This window comes from Pinus tabuliformis, chromosome 9 (genome assembly GCF_031772625.1).
Source record: "Pinus tabuliformis cultivar Carrire ecotype Pingquan chromosome 9, CPIR1, whole genome shotgun sequence".
NCBI lineage: Eukaryota > Viridiplantae > Streptophyta > Pinopsida > Pinales > Pinaceae > Pinus > Pinus tabuliformis.
Window position 1 is genome coordinate 582,110,894 of NC_142307.1, and position 12,492 is coordinate 582,123,385.

The following is a 12,492-nucleotide window of genomic DNA, read 5'->3' on the forward strand; positions in this document are numbered from 1 at the left end:
TAAATCAATGTAGATTGTAGAATGATGAATGATATGAATCAATGTATTTGAATATTTCATTATTGATTTTTAATTTTTTTTCGAATCTATGGTATGTATGAATAATTCAATAATGAGACTTGAGTATGTCATATGAATGATGTATGTATCAAAATGAATGATGAGGATGGATCAATGATTCAATTGTTTATTTAATAATTTTATGTTTTCATTATTGAATAGTGAACAATGAATATGAACTTGAAATATATATATATATATATATATATACCTCGACGTCTCCCCGCACCCCCAAAATTTCCCTAAAATTTGAGGGTACTCCCACACGTCCCCCCTGTGCGTCTCCCCGCACCCGCGTCTCCCCGCACTGGAGTCTCAGTGGAACATTGGTATATTCCCTAGCCTATTCTTCACATTTAAAGAAAAGCAGGGTAGGATTATTAATCATTAATTGATTGAGCGAGTTAAGGGTTTGAGATATTGCATTGTAATTCTTCTTTTTGAGTTAATAGAAGCAGATAAAATCGACAACTCAGATTTGTACTTGTTGCTAGTGTTTTCATTTTCAGTGTGTGCAGATCTAGTATTCATATTCTACTGTTTTGATAGGAATTTAATCTTTTCAGTTTCCTAGTAGTTAAGTTTTCATTTTCTAAGTGCTAATCTGTTTATCGTGTACTGAAATTTTAATATGTATGAATTGTTGCATGCTCCGGTGGTTGTGTTTTGGTGGTGGGCAATTTTTGTACTAAACCGGCCTGTTTTCTGTATAAAAAGCAATGCACATCTATTGTTATATTAATAGATAACAGAAAAACAAAAAAGATCTTGCATTAGTGGAACTTTAGCATCTTCAACGGGTTTATCAAAGTCATGAATATAACTAGGCCCCTCATTAATGGGCTTAGAAATAATGGGTTAATATATGGTAAAGGATCCCTTTTACAAAAGTTAAAACCCATACTGCAAATGTATAAAATGCACCAAAGAAGATTGACCTCATCAGGTGAAGCACGGTGAGCCTCCATTTCTGATAGATGAAATTGTGGTCGATGATACTACATGAAGCAAACAGAATGATGTACTCCGCTGATAATGATAGGATTTAGGATGAGCAGTGGATAAGTAACAGTGTCAAAATAGGGATGAATGGACATAAAATGGAATCAATTAGCATGCAAATGGAGGGACTAAATGCACATGGGAGATATTTAACCCCCTCCCCCACCTTTAAATACTTAAAACTAGGAACAAAATAGGGATAAGTAACAGTGTCAAAATAGGGATGAATGGACATAAAATGGAATCAATTAGCGTGCAAATCGAGGGACCAAATGCACATGGGAGATATTTAACCCCCTCCCCCGCCTTTAAATACTTTAAAATTAGGAACAAAATGGCTCGTGATCCTCATTTCAAGCACCTGGACAATACGAGTAGCCATAAAGGAAGGATGTAACAAATATAATAATTGATTCTCGAACGTGTGCCCCATGAGTTTGTGACTGTCAGTAGAGAGATAATAATTTGGTGGCCAAAACAAGATGCGAAATCTCAGGACATGTCAAAATCTAGGACCCCCTGAAACTCCGAAAGAATCCCAATTCATTGCATTTAAATAGCAGCCCTTGCATTCAGTGTTCAGAATCAATTACGATTCAAAGTCGTAGCTCTTTTTCTTTCGCCATTGGAACCTTGGTTCACTGGTGAAGTGTACAGGGTATTAAGCCATCCACTAGGGTTCCACTCTGGCTGTGCTCCGACTCATCCAAATAGCTGCAAGCTATATTGGAACCAAGGCAGAATATTTCCTCTCTAGGTGGGTTTCATAATTTTGCAAATAGATGAGAGCAAAGATATGAGAAACCATAGAAGATGAAGAAGAGTAACTTTCACCAGTCCGGCATTCTTTTGAAATTTATTTTCGGAAGCTCCCCATGTTTTGGCCTGAGAGAGATCAATCTCCTGAGATATGTCACTATGGGGACTTGCATGTAGTTGAGAGAGTGCAAGCACCGAAACGCCAAACTAGCTGGGCCACTTGAGGAAAACTCCCACCGGTTTACAGCTGAACCATAGCCCAACCAACACTATATTATTTTCAAGTTTTAACATTAAGGTTGATTGATAGGGAAGAAAATCTCTCAAAAATTCTCGGAGAAATCATCTCACTGTTTTTTTACATTGATTTGGTAACCTCGCTGGCTGCCCACAAGTATCAGAAAAGAAATTTGTGCGAATTGTGAAAAGAAATGCAGATCCTAGCAACAAAGATAGCAACCAAAAACACCATAAATTTGAATCTCTGGAGATAAAATTGCATTCATACCGTATGTGAAATGAATGTCCCTGCCCTGTTTAATCTACCTTGCTGTGCCGACCTGAGCTCCGCTCTCGTCCAAATGAAGATGTGAACGAAATAGGAGGAGAATTAAATGGAGACGGGGAATCGGCCAATGAACTGCCTCCGAGTTTGGATATGATGGTACGATACTTCTGACACGTGGATGCCACGTATTTATGCAATAGACACGAGTGGACATGAACAATCAGTAACAAACTTCCCATCAAGCCATGTCATTGCGCTCATAAGGAGAGAGCAGTGGTATTAAATAATTTCAAAGCATGAAGAGAATAAATCTTTTGATCTCTTCTCTTGAAGCCAAGTTATATGTTTTTGCTAGGGATTTTGGGTAAGTAGAATAATATCTATATATTATTTTTTAAGTGAGATGATAAATATTAGTTTAAATTTATTTTAATTTTTAATTTGAAGTTAAGATATCAAATTTTTAGAGGAGAATCTTTTCTTCTTCTTCTTTTTCTTTTTGGGTAAAATTCAAAAAAATTGCATTTTGAGAGATTTAATTTACTGGTTTAATTATTAATTTTTATTTTATTAGTTAATATTTATTTTCATGTGATTTTACTAAGTCGAAATGTTTTAATTAATAATTGTATGTTTTATTTTCATTTTTATTTTTATGTAATTTTATATGGTCAAAATGTAATAAAATTAAATTATATATATATGATGGTTTTTTGGCATATAGTATTTATGAGCCATGGTATGGTTAACAAGGTCACATAGCTAACGTTCTTAATAAAATATTTAATGTCATGATGTGTTGTATGTACTCCAAACAATAATAAAATTGTAAAATGAATTATATGAATATTTGTTTAATCTTTTTTATTAATTTTTTAATATAATTAAACATTTTTTTGGTAGATAAAGGTTTTATATATATATATAATTGGCATTGAAGAGATTGATAACAAGTTAATAATTATTTATTTAATATTGAATGATGGCCATTTTTTTATATAATGCACATATTATAGTACACATGTCATGTCATTAGAGTATATATTGATATAATGAGAGTTGTACAAATTGTAAACATGTTATTTCTACATTTTTTTGTAAAAATTGTATATTCAATACTTTTTTTGTGTGTAAGCTTGGTAGTTCCTTTTTCTATTAATATTTCCTCAAAATAAGTATATCTTTAACAAAAATTGTAGGTGGCCTCAACCTACCCGCAGGAAACCAGGTCTGTTGGCCACCTGTCTGCATCGAATGCTGTCCAAAATTTAAACAGAGTCTTCCTTACCATCCAAGCTACATTGGCAACTTTATCTACTATAAAATTCATATTAAAACAGTAAATGTTAATCGTCATATAAACAAAATTCTACTTAAAGACTTGCTTCATTCATCTAATGAGTCCATCAGGGCTGGGGCTTTCGCGCTAGAACCTGGGATTTCGCTTCTCTTCATATCCTGAATGCTATGTTCAATCCTATTCACCATGAGGTTGTTGTGGTACAGTTTCATTTGGACAGATTGGATCTCCCTTTGTAGATCCTTCATGCTTGGCTCGGCTGGTCTAGCATCCTCCGGTTCCTCTCTTTCCTTATAGGTTGTCATTGCGCAGGCCAAGATGTTCTTCATGACCCAGTACTATTGAATTGTTTGGCGGAACAACGTTTGACGTCCTCTGGTATTCCCGAGGTCTTTAACCATTGTTTCCCATTCCTCTGCCTCAATCTCTTGATCTGATATGTTGTCGTTTAGCTCTCTCTCCCATTCGGATATTATTGCTTTCACCTCCGACGGTGTTCCTACCACGTATGCATTGATCAGGTTCTGCATACTCTCCTTCCCAGTCTTCCTTCCTCTTTTACTTGGTCCTCTGCTGGAAGTCGCTTCCAATCCTTTCGTCTTTTTTCTGGCCTTGCCCATTCCTCTGTTTCCTCTCTTTCCTGATTGGTTACCTTCCTTTGCCATCCTAACCTCCTTCCGACTTACTTCCTCCTTTTCCGGACGGCGCACCTATTCCTGGGTTGGAGCACGGGTTGAGTTCTGAGCCTCTGAAATTCTCTGCCCTCTGCTTGTTATATTACCTATAATAGAAACCAGGGAAATATCCTTGTAAGTCAACATCAATTTAAACAGAGTAAACACAGGCTTCCCCCCTCCCGAGTGGGGCTTCTCTGGCATGACATTTTCCAATTGCTCCCGGCCTAGAGAACTGTAATAGCCCCCATTAACTCCCAGATTCCACCCTCCCTCCTAAGAGAAATGGAGGCTTCTAACCTCCTCATCATTCCGGTGGTTTCCCATTGAAATTTGAAGAACCCAGTTACCCAGTGCCCACGGGGTTTCTCTACATCTCCTCCCGACTGTAATTGTCGCCCTCCCTTGTGTATCGCCACCCCAACTGACGAGGGGATGCTTCTCAGAATGGATAATTGTAATTGTAGCCCTACCCTGGGTCCCGACAGAGGGGCTGGACAGGGATTTTCTCAGTGCTATATCCCTACCCCGATTGCTACCCCAATTACTGCCTTTGATCGCGCAGCCTTCGACTAGGTCTAGGCTCGGCTTAGGGTGGAGAATAATCAGCCTTGCTGCTAGATCAAAGAAGGCGTTTGAACCTCGACACTTAATTAGGACTCCTTCCTTCCCAGGCCACATACTCCACCATAACAGTTCGATAGGTTTGTATCTACCGCCATTGTGGAAACCCCAAAGGATGTCCCAGTGGGCCACAATACCGCGGGACCTATCTACCCTGAGACCAATACCATTGTTCCCGAACCCCCTTCCCCAGGTGGAATTCTAGATGAATTCACTCCAGGTTAACAGGCCAAAACCCCAAGAGAAACATAAGGTCTCTACAATGGTCGCTTCCAGGGTTATCATTTCCATTAACCAGCATTCCTCTTCTAAAAACATATTTTACATACAGTCGAGAATGGGAGTCGAGAGAACATACCAGTTCTTGCAGATGAAAATCGGTTGCAGCTCGACGTCCTCCAACCCACCACTTCCACCACCTTCAGCAGCACGTCCTGACTTATCGCTTTGCATGCAAATGCCTCCTAGCATTACTGTCTTACCCTTTTGCTTTCCTGGCCATCTTCCCTGCCTGCCACCTGAAGGACTCTCCACGTGCCTTCGTCCTCCTTCCACTGCCCATTCCCTCGTTTGATTTTCTCGGGATGGGGTTTCCCTAACATCTCCATTATTTCCCTTCATTACTCCTCTCTTATCGTCGACTGCTCCTATCGTGAGCTTGCTCCGTCCACATTTCCACTTGCCAACTGCCATTGCCTGCCCTCTACCGCACTTGACACTTGGTCTCCTTCTCTCCCCTCGGCCCTCATCCACATCTGTCTCTGCCCTGTACTGCCTGTTGCCCCACTGCCCTTGACCTGCTCTCGTGGCCTCATGTCGTCCTCTTCTCCCTCTACCCTTCGAGCCAGCTGGGTGACTGATCCCCCCTCTGCCCCCCATGTCCTATGTCCCACCTCTCCTTCCTTTACTGCATCGTACCTTTCGCACCCCGATCGGGGGGTGTCTATTCAATACTTTACACCAATGAGAAAATGGAATTTTTGAATTTAATTACAAACCATGTGTTTATGGTACATAGTAATTAATATATAATGTTATTTTCAAATTGTTTATATTTATTGTACATAGTAATTAGTAATACAGTACATAGTAATTATAACCATAATATCCATGGTAAAATGGGATGAGTATTTATCGTTAAAAATCTTGTTATATTGTAAATATTATTTTGATTTTTAAATGAAAGATGATTTTTTGGCATGTAGTATTGATGAGACATGGTATTGGCTCATGTTATAATATGGTTTATAATATCCATGGTAAACTAGGGGTGAATATCTATGGTTAAAAATCTTGTTATATTGTAAGTATTAGGTTTTTATTTAAATATGGTTATAAAATTATAATTTTAATTTATATGGTAAAATGGATCTTAATCTATAGCTACTATTTATATCTTTTATATTTTTGTGTGATAGAAGTGTAGATATATCTCAAAAGTAATTATAATTGTTTTTATTTTGGATTTAGTAAAAAAAAATGTTATAAAATTAAATTTAAATAAAATATTTTGATTGTGAAATGACAGATGGTTTTTGAGCATGTTCTATTGATGAGTGTTGGCCCTGGTATTATAACAAAACTTATTTACAAGTTAATAATATCTATGACAAAGTGGACGTAAATATCCATGGTTAAACATGTTGTTATATTGTAAGTTTATTATAAGTATTAAAAATTTATGTGCTTATTAATTACATTTAAATATGGTTACAAAATCATTATTCTATTTTATAAGGTAAAATGGATCTTAACTTATTGTTGCTACTTATATGTTATATATTTTAATGTAATATGTATATTATGATTTTTTAATCTAAAAAATCATTCCAAATTTTATTAATAAAAACAAAATTACAATGTAACAAATTGAATTTTATTATTTTTATTACTTTTAACTTTTTATGAACACTACAACATCTTCCCCATAGTCAGTTCTATATTATTTTTTAGATGTAAATGTTTACCAATTGATCCAAGTTCGGGTGTGACAAAGGACCCTTCCAAGACTTTTTACTTTCGTGATGTGTTAAATTGCATTTTTTTAAAAACGTAAGTGAATACATATGTATGTTGTAAAGAAGAGGAACATGTCAATCATCAATACATGAAAACATAAGTCGTTGATAACAGAGTTCGTCCAGGAGGGACTACGTCTCAGGGCCCCGGTGGCAAGATGGTGTAGGCCGCTACATTAAGTGTTGTCAATAGTGATGATGTACATAAGAGATGATGTCGCGATCATACAAGGAAAATGCCCTCACGCAGGAGTGGCTCCAAGAGATGTTCCGCTATAGGAACTCTCAGTCAAAAGGACTCCTATCAGAGTGACATACACACTCATGCATGATGATAATGAGCATCCCACTGACATGGCATGAAAGGGATCTCAATGCAAACATACATGGCGACAACCTGAGCATCCCATCAACATGATGACAAAGGGATCTCAAATAAAACATGACAAATCATGACAACAAGTACATCACACAAATGATTATGCGCTGCATCAAGCAAGAATCATAAAATAAGAAAGAAAACAAGATCCCACATCAAACATCAAACAGGGATCTGTGCAACACAATGCATAGCAAAAGAAGTACATGAACATACTGCATACCTCACATCCAGGGGCCATCTGAAGAAAAGGATGTCAAACTGTTGCAGCTGGTCACACCATCAATCTCGCGGCGTCGAATCCCATGGAAATGGCTGCTCGCACATGAATGCTGACACCTGCACTCAACTTCGAAAAGTGGCCAAAAAATGAAATGAGTAAATGGAAAATCTGAGCACACCATCAGATTTGTGGCATCGAATAGTGCAAAATTGAATGTCAAATTTCTGAATTTTGAGAAAGTGGAAATATGGGGCTTAAGGAATCTTTTAGATTCCCCCTAGATTCCTTAAAGATTCCCTCCTCCAGGGCCTCTGCAAATCTGTTGCTCATATTAGGAAACTAACTATGCCATCGGGTTTGTATCGCTGAGAGGTGTAAGATCGACATAAAATTTGTCCAATTTGGACACTGCAAAAATTTCACCCTCCTGGAAATTTCGCTTAATCATGGTTCCACCTGCGATAAATTAATTTAAAAAATATTACGTCTTGATTTCCGTGCCCGCTCTTGTTCCTCCATGCTACCTGGGCGCACTGTGCAAATGACGGGTTTATATAAGTTTTCGAGCAGATTAACCAAGGAATTCGTTTGGCGCATTGGTTAAGATCTGAATTTGGTGGAGGAGGTCGGGTGGTCAAACCCTGACTCCTTGATGTTTAACCATTTTGTTTTGAAAAAACTGTAATCAAAATTCGTTTTGGGGGTCGAGTCCGCATTGGGCGACCTGCCCTACACCATCCACACACATAATTAACTTGTTGGTGCATTAAATGGTTTGGTGGTTGCGCATTTATATATATATGATACGTTGCGGTTGGTTTATGCCGCCCGGTGGGAGCCGACCCACGTGAGCCGAGGGGTTCGATTCCCGCCGACCTCACATCCTTACCACATTCATTTGTTATGAGGGTTGGGGTGTGGGGTGGTGGGGGTGATGGCCCACCACCCTTTTTTATATATTTTTTTTGTTTTATATATATAAGAATGGATTTTGAAAATTCTCGAACATTGACCGAAGGAGTCTTTTTAACAAGGTGACAATTTCGCCCAAAATCTATCTGGAGTTGTCTGGATTCCATCTGCCGGAAAAAGTCCAAATTGTGTCTCTTTTAATCCTGCTCAGTCAACAAAAGTCAACCAAACTTTGACTGCCTCTATCTTCCTCATCCAGGCACGGATTAACGAACCGTTCACACCACCACGATCATGACGACAAGATATTTAACATGAACCTAGTTTAATCATAATCCAAACACTTTGATTTTTGACCCTTCTTGAGTCCTCCTGGACTTCTACAGGTGTCTAGAGCCACCTGGATCAATCCTCCCCACTAAGGAGCTTTTGGTCGTCCAAAAGCATGAAAAATAACCTAGAACTTCTTTGTACCTTGTTTGCATCACAAGCGTCCTGAAATGTCTCACTTCCATCTCCTTCACCTTTGTTCTTCGAAGCCTTAAGCGTTGAGCCGACACCTGCAATCTCTGCAACCTGTAGTACATTGTTTTTGCAAATTACATGCTTGACTTTTATGACCAACTAATGACCCAAGCATCCCATTCTTGCCACGAGTTTATAACACATACTTGGTGGTCAAGTTTACATCAAGATGGACACAATACCCCAACTACAAAAACAAGGCCAACATATCATTGTTACTCCAACAAGTGATGGAAAACACATCATCATTGCAACACATGATTTACAAAGATAAGGCCAAACACTATTTTCTTTGACAAATGATGGAAACACGACATCACTTTCACAGTTTATCATGCAACTCAAATTAAGACCAGACATCATTGTTTTTGAACAAGTGATGGAAAACACATCATCACTTTTACATTTTAAAATGCAACAAATGATTTACAAAAGCACGACTGTGACAAGCTAACATATCTAGAAACCATTTTTCACTTATCAATGTGAATGGGTCGCCTCCTTGTGGTGGTTTTTCTTGCCGAACAATTGCTTCACCTGGTTCCTACACCGACACTTTGTCTTTAAGGCGCTACTCTGGATGGAGCCTCCAAAAAGTGGCTCTTTGATGGCCACTTATGTCGCAATGACTGCAATAGATCTTCTTCCTCCAGACCTGCTTAACATGTTTCTTTACCTGTTGTTGAGAGGGTCTTTCACGCCTCATCCTTTTGTGTGCTGCCATTATTTTCCAACACTTAGAAAATGTATGGTTATGTAATCCACAAAAGGTACATGTTTTTCGATGCCATGTTTTATGCTCATCATTAACAACATGATTATAATCGAAATGACCATTCGAATATCGAAACTGGTTATACCTTTCCTTGCCGTCTCTGGTGTAAGTATGGCGATGAGAGTTGGCCTCAACTCTTTCCTTGCAATGGAAACTACCATGGGATGATGGGGATGTGTTCCCATCATTCTCTTTCCTTGACGATTTCGATGATGTCTCAGAAGAATCTGACACCTTCGAGCATTCTCCTTTGGTGTATCTCGAGCCTGCAAATTGAGGTCTCTGCACAACCTCCAATGGTTGAGTTATGCCTTGGTTATTAACACCAAGTTCTTTTTCCTCCTCGTGCCTCGTCCTAGTAAGGAGCCTCATGTTTGTCCCTGTAATTGGGATCTCCAAATCTCCAACAGAAATCATACTATGTGAAGACGAAACCGAAAGGAAATCAACATCTTTTACCTCCTCTATCGATTTGGAAAGAACTAATGAGGGCTTCTCATCATCTGTTGCTGTTGTTGGTTTGCTAGTTGTCTCGGCACGTTCCCCAACTTTGTTTCTAACATACCCAAGTCCTGCTTGACGCGGTAATTCCTCTACTTTGATGGGGTTGACAATTCCTTGGCCATTAACGCCCAAGCCTTTTCCTTCATACCCCATTTTCTTCAACAATTTGGAGCCAATTCCTGTGATATGATTTTCAAAAACAATGAAATCATCATCAGGACACATACATGAATTTAGAGAATTACTTTTTACCTCACATGGGTCACGTTGCAGCTCTTTCAAGGCCTCTTCCTTAGCTTGCAGTTGTCGTAGAAAACTATGTTTTTCCTCTTTCCCTTCATGTAAACGTGTCCTCAATTCATTGTTCTATGTTTGAAGATTCTGGTTATTGTGCTTCAGTTCTTCCAGGGCCTCTTACGTGGCTTGCAACTGAAGTTGCAATCGCTCCTTTTCCTCTATCTCTTTCTGTAGAGTTTCATACATTATTTCCACCCTTTTGGAAATTTTGAGCATGGTCTTGTACATCGCTTTTTCATCCTCTGTTGCTACACTTTCCATTGTTCACGCTTGCAATTCACATCCACGCAAAGACCACTCTGATACTGCTTGATCCAGGTACGGGTGTGACAAAGGACCCTTCCAAGACCTTTTACTTTCGTGATGTGTTAAATTGTATTTTTAAAAGAACATAAGTGAATACATCTTCATGCTGTAAAGAAGAGGAACATGTCAATCATCAATGCATGAAAACATAAGCCGTTGATAACAGAGTTCGTCCAGGAGGGACTACATCTCTGGGCCCCGGTGCCAAGATGGTGTAGGCTGCTACATTAAGTGCTGTCAATAGTGATGATGTACATAAGAGATGATGTTGCGATCATACAAGGAAAATTCCCTACGTAGGAGTGGCTCCAAGAGATGTTTTGTTACAGGAACTCTCAGTCAAAAGGACTCCTATCAGTGTGACATACACACTCATGCATGATGATAATGAGCATCCCTTGACATGGCATGAAAGGGATCTCAATGCAAACATACATGGTGACAACCTAAGCATCCCATCAACATGACGACAAAGGGAACTCAAATAAAACATGACAAATCATGACAATAGGTACATCACACAAATGATTCCGCGTCGCATCAAGCAAGAATCATGAAACAAGTAAGAAAACAAGATCCCACGTCAAACATCAAACAGGGATCTATGCAACATAATGCATAGCAAAAGAAGTAGATGAACATACTGCATATACCTCACATCCAGGGGCCATCTAAAGAAAAGGATGTCAAACTGCTGCAGCTGGTTGCACCATCAATCTCGCGGCGTTGAATACCAGAAATGGCTACTTGCACATGAATGTTGACACCTACACTCCACTTCGAAAAGTGGCTGAAAAATGAAATGAGCAAATGGAAAATCTGAGCACACCATCAGATTTTTGGCGTCAAATAGTGCAAAATCGACTATCAAATTTCTGAATTTTGAGAAAGTGGAAATCTGGGGCTTAAGGAATCTTTTAGATTCCTTAAAGATTCCATCCTCCGGTCCTCTGCAAATCTGCTGCTTAGATTAGGAAATTGACTGCGCCATCGGGTTCGTGTCATTGAGAAGTGTAAGATCGACATAAAATTTGTCCAATTTGGACACTGCAAAAATTTCACCCTCCTGGAAATTTTGCTTGATCATGGTTCCACCTGCAATAAATTAATTAAAAAAAATATTACGTCTCGATTTTCGTGCCCGCTCCTTGTTCCTCCATGTTGCTTGGGCGCACTGTGCAAATGACGGGTTTATATAAGTTTTCGGGCGGATTAACCAAGGAATTCGTTTGGCACATTGATTAAGATCTGAATTTGGTGGAGGAAGTCGGGTGGTCAAACCCTGACTCCTCCATGTTTAAACATTTTGTTTTGAAAAAACCGTAATCAAAATTCGTTTTGGGGGTAGGGTCTGCATTGGGCGGCCCGCCCCACACCCTCCGCACACGTAATTAACTTGTTGGCGCATTAAATGGTTTGGTGGTTGAGCATTTATATATATATATATATATATATATATATATATATATATATATATATATATATATATATATATGATACGTTGCGTTGGTTTATGCAGCCATACGGGGCCGCCCGATGGGGCTGACCCATGTGGGCCGGGCGGGTTCGATCCCCATTGGCCTCACATCCTTACGGCATTCATTTGTTACGAGGGTTGGGGTGTGG

General features: G+C 38.9%; 1 protein-coding gene across 3 annotated transcripts in view; it reads right to left on the reverse strand.

Moving 5' to 3' along the window:
• PDE149 (integral membrane TerC family protein) overlaps positions 1 to 2,484 on the reverse strand; it is a 444,133-nt gene extending 441,649 nt beyond the window's left edge. For 2 of the 3 annotated variants that reach the window (XM_089439373.1, XM_089439371.1), the window contains exon 1: positions 2,330 to 2,484. The gene's annotated coding sequence lies outside the window, so the exon portion shown is untranslated. Of the gene's footprint in view, positions 1 to 1,896; positions 2,069 to 2,329 lie in introns of all 3 variants that reach the window. The other variant, XM_089439372.1, reaches the window with a different exon arrangement.
• Between the last annotated feature and the right edge of the window lie 10,008 nt (positions 2,485 to 12,492).